General features: G+C 39.7%; 1 protein-coding gene and 1 long non-coding RNA gene across 13 annotated transcripts in view; one reads left to right on the top strand and one right to left on the bottom strand.

Annotated features, from left to right (window-relative positions):
- Window positions 1-7,500, top strand: part of LOC128318514 (uncharacterized) — a 32,040-nt gene that overhangs the window by 2,113 nt on the left and 22,427 nt on the right. The window lies entirely within an intron of this gene.
- The window catches only part of sema6dl (sema domain, transmembrane domain (TM), and cytoplasmic domain, (semaphorin) 6D, like), a 37,075-nt gene that overhangs the window by 22,602 nt on the left and 6,973 nt on the right, over window positions 1-7,500 (bottom strand). The window lies entirely within an intron of this gene.

The raw sequence follows: 7,500 nt of genomic DNA, 5'->3' as shown, positions 1-7,500 counted from the left end.
TGTGTGTGTGTTACTGTGTGTGTTTTCGTGTGTTCACGGGGATTGCATCAGTATGTTGTTTGCTACTGATATCCATGAATAAAGGTCAGAGAAAGGTCAAAGACATCAAGACAGTTAGACAAAGACACACACACACACTCACACACACTCACACACACACACACACACACACACACAAACCACACATACACACTCACACACACTCACACACACACACAAACCACACATAAATCTCATCTCTGAGAGGTTTATTCCTGCTGTACACATAGAGAATCAATGCATCATATAAAATGAGTCATACAGTACTGAGTCTGTTCCTGATGAATCATAGAGTAATAAATTATACAGTACTGAGTCACATCATAATGAATCATACAGTAACGAATCATATAGTACTGAATATAGTACTGAATCATATCATAATGAATCATACAGTAACGAATCATATAGTACTGAATCATATCATAATGAATCATACAGTAACGAATCATATAGTACTGAATATAGTACTGAATCATATCATAATGAATCATACAGTAACGAATCATATAGTACTGAATCATATCATAATGAATCATACAGTAACGAATCATATAGTACTGAATATAGTACTGAATCATATCATAATGAATCATACAGTAACGAATCATATAGTACTGAATATAGTACTGAATCATATCATAATGAATCATATAGTAACAAAACCAGTACTCCTGTAGTTTTCACTCCTCCTGTCATTACATGCAGCAATGATGTCATTATTTTCAGTGATGATGTCATTATTTTCAGTGATGATGTCTTTATTTTCAGTGATGATGTCATCATATGCAGTGATGATGTCGTGTGTACATTTATTTTACACCAAGGAACAAATAAAATATTCTGCTTTGGAGTCACTGTAGCTGTGTGTGTGTGTGTGTGTGTGCTCTTTCAGGCTGAACTGTGTTTGACCTGCTTAAGACAGAGACACACACACACACACACACACACACACAGATCTCCTCACAGTGACTTGAACACATCTGTTTATGCGCATATTAATGAGCTTTGTGAATATGAACATTCATGAGGACAACAAGACCAGAACTGATAAACAGAGTGAGAAGTCAGAAGGTCATCTAAAGGTTGCTTTTACACAGACAAGCACACACACACACACACACACACAGCCATTGACACTTCTGCACTCTCATTCCACCACCAATCAGAAGCTGTCACTCATGCTTAGCCCCGCCCTGATTGATGAGCATCATTGATCTGTAGTTATTGATCTGACTGACCTTCAGTGGAAGCTCTACGCTAATCTCACACACTAATTCTCTGATTAGCATGCAGGCTTTTAGCTAGCTGCTGACTTGACTAAACCCGCGCGGTGCATCTGCGACACAGCTTTATTTTATTTTGTTTTATTTTATGCATTATAATATAATTATAAATATAATTATAATTATGCAATATATGTATTAATATTCATATATTAATATTCAGTTACATCACTGCACTGATCTCGACCTGGGCGACTCAACAGTGTTAAAAGTGTTAAAAAATCATTTGCATTTACAAAAAAATTTTTGAAAACCTAAAAAATGTCAAAGTGCAAGTTAAATATGAATATAAATATAATTAAATAATTAAACATACAGCAGAAGTGAACAGAGTTTTCGTATTTACAGTGCTCACGTGTCTGCTTTAATTTAATAAATCATCACCTCTCTATAATTTAACTGTACTGGTGATGTTTTTTGTATATCAGTTCAATGAAATGAAAACTAAACACTGACACTCAGGGCACATTATTATTATTATTATTATCAATGTTTATTAATGTTGCATTAAATATAATCATTTAAAAAGCATGAATACATTTTTTTGGTTGGAGGAGAAACAGTCAGGTGTCACTGACATGTCACCAGTTTCACTCACGAACACGACAAATAAAACAATTAACATCAGATCTTACACTATTAAATGAAACCCAGTGTGTTCCTCGGTTAGAAAAGTGCAGGGTTCTCTTTAGAACCTTGGGTTCTGTTTGTGTTCTCCATCAGACAGAGTTCCAATTAAAATCTATTTTTCAGAACCTTTTATTATCCAAACAGCCTTTACGGAGCAGGACGCCGTGTTCAGGCGGAGTTCACTCTGTTTTCAGCAAATGATTCAATAATTATTCATCTAAACTATCTGGAGTAATATTATTGAGGAATTTGTTATATTTACTCCTTTCTGACAATTTTTTAATATAAATTTTAAACTAAGGTTGTGATAATGTTTTTCACTAATCCTTCCTCTAAATGAAAATCCTGAAGTTTAGTGTTTATTATTAATCTCACATGTGAAAGTGAAATTTTCCTCATGTTGTAGAAATGAGTATTAAAGTTGAGGCCAGTCGCTGCTGCTGCATTTGTGCGTTTATGAGGTTACTGAAGTATACATATGAGCGCAGACGTGTTGGGGGGCGTGTTGAGGGGACGTGTCGAGCGCAGACGTGTCGAGGGGGGACGTGTTCAGTGCGAACGTGTCGAGGGGAGACGTGTTGAACAGCGACAGTCACACAGAAAGAAACTTAACACGCAACAGGAAGAAAGGCAGTGTAAAGGTCAGACGTGTAAAATTACTCCTCAGACTTGTGTGTGTTTCCTATTGAGAATCTGTGTGTGTGTGTGTGTGTGTATATATGTGTGTGTGTATATATGTGTGTGTGTGTGTATATATGTGTGTGTGTGTGTTAGTTTCTTATTCCTGCCCTCTAGTGCAGCACACACACACACACTCCTCTAGTCACGCAAACAACCTAACGCTTAGAACACAGGCTTCCCCTCCCGCCCGTCTCGTCTACATGAAATGATGAAACACAGTCCAGGCTGGAAATGTTTAACACACACACACTCACGCACACACACTCACACACACGTCTCTGTGTCTGCATGTACGGGGAAATGAAACACAAATGCTCACTGTGTGTGTTTTGCACGTAACACAGCTGATGACAGAGCTGTTTATGTGACGCTGATAACGATCACATGTTCACAGTTTGATTACTCTGTGTGTGTGTGTGTGTGTGTGTGTGTGTGTGTGTGTGTACATGTGTGTGTTTGTTATTCCTCACACTGATATTCATACACAGATGTGTTGACACACACTCACACACACACACACACACTCACTACTCATTAATCGATAATACAATTATTCTTAAAATGTTCTAATTTAAACACTTATTTACACATCAACAGTAACACAACAGTGTTTATTCACCATCACACACTACTTCAGTTTAGCTATAAACACACTGCTCACAACTACACACTTCACAACTACACACTGTTGACAACTACACACACTGTTCACAAACTACACACTGTTCACGACTACACACTGTTCACAAACTACGCACTGTTCATGACTACACACTGTTCACAAACTACGCACTGCTCACAAACTAAACACTGTTCACAACTATGCACTGCTCACAAACTACACACTGCTCACGACTACACACTGTTCACAAACTACACACTGTTCATGACTACACACTGCTCACAAACTACACACTGTTGATGACTACACACTGTTCACAACTACACACTGTTCATGACTACACACTGCTCACGACTACACACTGTTCACAAACTACACACTGTTCATGACTACACACTGTTCACAACTACACACTGTTCATGACTACACACTGCTCACAAACTACACACTGTTCACAACTATGCACTGCTCACTACTACACACTGTTCACAACTACACACTGTTCATGACTACACACTGTTCACAAACTACACTGTTCACGACTACACACTGCTCACTACTACACACTGTTCACAACTACACACTTCACAACTATGCACTGCTCAAAAACTACACATTGTTCATGACTACACACTGTTCATGACTACACACTGTTCACAACTACACACTTCACAACTATGCACTGCTCAAAAACTACACATTGTTCATGACTACACACTGTTCATGACTACACACTGTTCACAACTACACACTTCACAGCTACACACTGCTCACAAACTACACACTGTTGATGACTACACACTGTTCACAACTACACACTGTTCATGACTACACACTGCTCACAAACTACACACTGTTCACAACTATGCACTGCTCACTACTACACACTGTTCACAACTACACACTGTTCATGACTACACACTGTTCACAAACTACACTGTTCACGACTACACACTGCTCACTACTACACACTGTTCACAACTACACACTTCACAACTATGCACTGCTCAAAAACTACACATTGTTCATGACTACACACTGTTCATGACTACACACTGTTCACAACTACACACTTCACAGCTACACACTGCTCAAAAACTACACACTGTTCATGACTACACACTGTTCACAACTACACACTGTTCATGACTACACACTGTTCATGACTACACACTGCTCACAAACTACACACTGTTCATGACTACACACTGTTCACAAACTACACACTGTTCATGACTACACACTGTTCATGACTACACACTGCTCACAAACTACACACTGTTCATGACTACACACTGTTCACAACTACACACTGTTCATGACTACACACTGCTCACAACTACACACTGTTCATGACTACACACTGCTCACTACTACACACTGTTCACAACTACACACTGTTCATGACTACACACTGTTCACAAACTACACTGTTCACGACTACACACTGCTCACAACTACACACTGTTCATGACTACACACTGCTCACTACTACACACTGTTCACTACTACACACTGCTCATGACTACACACTGTTCACAAACTACACACTGTTCATGACTACACACTGCTCACAAACTACACACTGTTCATGACTACACACTGTTCACAAACTACACACTGTTCACGACTACACGCTGTTCACAACTACACACTGTTCACAAACTACACACTGTTCACGACTACACGCTGTTCACAACTACACACTGTTGATGACTACACACTGTTCATGACTACACACTGCTCACAAACTACACGCTGCTCACAACTACACACTGTTCACAAACTACACACTGTTCACAAACTACACACTGTTCACAACTACACACTGCTTCTACACACTGCTCACAAACTACACACTGTTCACAACTACACACTGTTCACAACTACACACTGTTCACTACTACACACTGTTCACAAACTACATACTGTTCATGACTACACACTGTTCACAAACTACACACTGTTCATGACTACACACTGTTCACAAACTACACACTGTTCATGACTACACACTGTTCACAACTACACACTGCTCAGAAACTACACACTGTTCACAAACTACACACTGTTCATGACTACACACTGTTCACAAACTACACACTGTTCATGACTACACACTGTTCATGACTACACACTGTTCATGACTACACACTGCTCACAACTACACACTGTTCATGACTACACACTGTTCACAAACTACACACTGTTCATGACTACACACTGTTCATGACTACACACTGTTCACAATCTACACACTGTTCACAATCTACACACTGTTCACAACTACACACTGCTCACTACTACATACTGTTCATGACTACACACTGTTCACAAACTACACACTTCATGACTACACACTGTTCATGACTACACACTGCTCACAACTACACACTGCTCACAAACTACACACTGTTCACAACTACACACTGCTCAAAAACTACACACTGTTCACAAACTACACACTGTTCAAGACTACACACTGCTCACAAACTACACACTGTTCACAAACTACACACTGTTCATGACTACACACTGTTCACAAACTACACACTGTTCATGACTACACACTGTTCACAAAGTACACACTGCTCACAACTACACACTGTTCACAAACTACACACTGTTCACAAACTACACACTGTTCATGACTACACACTGTTCACAAACTACACACTGTTCATGACTACACACTGTTCACAAAGTACACACTGCTCACAACTACACACTGTTCACAACTACACACTGTTCATGACTACACACTGTTCACAAACTACACTGTTCACGACTACACACTGCTCACAACTACACACTGTTCATGACTACACACTGCTCACTACTACACACTGTTCACTACTACACACTGCTCATGACTACACACTGTTCACAAACTACACACTGTTCATGACTACACACTGCTCACAAACTACACACTGTTCATGACTACACACTGTTCACAAACTACACACTGTTCACGACTACACGCTGTTCACAACTACACACTGTTCACAAACTACACACTGTTCACGACTACACGCTGTTCACAACTACACACTGTTGATGACTACACACTGTTCATGACTACACACTGCTCACAAACTACACGCTGCTCACAACTACACACTGTTCACAAACTACACACTGTTCACAAACTACACACTGTTCACAACTACACACTGCTTCTACACACTGCTCACAAACTACACACTGTTCACAACTACACACTGTTCACAACTACACACTGTTCACAAACTACACACTGTTCATGACTACACACTGTTCACAAACTACACACTGTTCATGACTACACACTGTTCACAACTACACACTGCTCAGAAACTACACACTGTTCACAAACTACACACTGTTCATGACTACACACTGTTCACAAACTACACACTGTTCATGACTACACACTGTTCATGACTACACACTGTTCATGACTACACACTGCTCACAACTACACACTGTTCATGACTACACACTGTTCACAAACTACACACTGTTCATGACTACACACTGTTCATGACTACACACTGTTCACAATCTACACACTGTTCACAATCTACACACTGTTCACAACTACACACTGCTCACTACTACATACTGTTCATGACTACACACTGTTCACAAACTACACACTTCATGACTACACACTGTTCATGACTACACACTGCTCACAACTACACACTGCTCACAAACTACACACTGTTCACAACTACACACTGCTCAAAAACTACACACTGTTCACAAACTACACACTGTTCAAGACTACACACTGCTCACAAACTACACACTGTTCACAAACTACACACTGTTCATGACTACACACTGTTCACAAACTACACACTGTTCATGACTACACACTGTTCACAAAGTACACACTGCTCACAACTACACACTGTTCACAAACTACACACTGTTCACAAACTACACACTGTTCATGACTACACACTGTTCACAAACTACACACTGTTCATGACTACACACTGTTCACAAAGTACACACTGCTCACAACTACACACTGTTCACAAACTACACACTGCTCATGACTACACACTGTTCATGACTACACACTGCTCACAACTACACACTGCTCACAACTACACACTGCTCACAAACTACACACTGTTCACAAACTACACACTGTTCATGACTACACACTGCTCACAACTACACACTGCTCACAAACTACACACTGTTCACAAACTACACACTGTTCATGACTACACACTGTTCACA

Source organism: Pangasianodon hypophthalmus, chromosome 6 (assembly GCF_027358585.1).
Source record: "Pangasianodon hypophthalmus isolate fPanHyp1 chromosome 6, fPanHyp1.pri, whole genome shotgun sequence".
NCBI classification, from domain to species: Eukaryota; Metazoa; Chordata; class Actinopteri; order Siluriformes; family Pangasiidae; genus Pangasianodon; species Pangasianodon hypophthalmus.
This window is presented reverse-complemented; position numbering and strand designations above follow the sequence as displayed.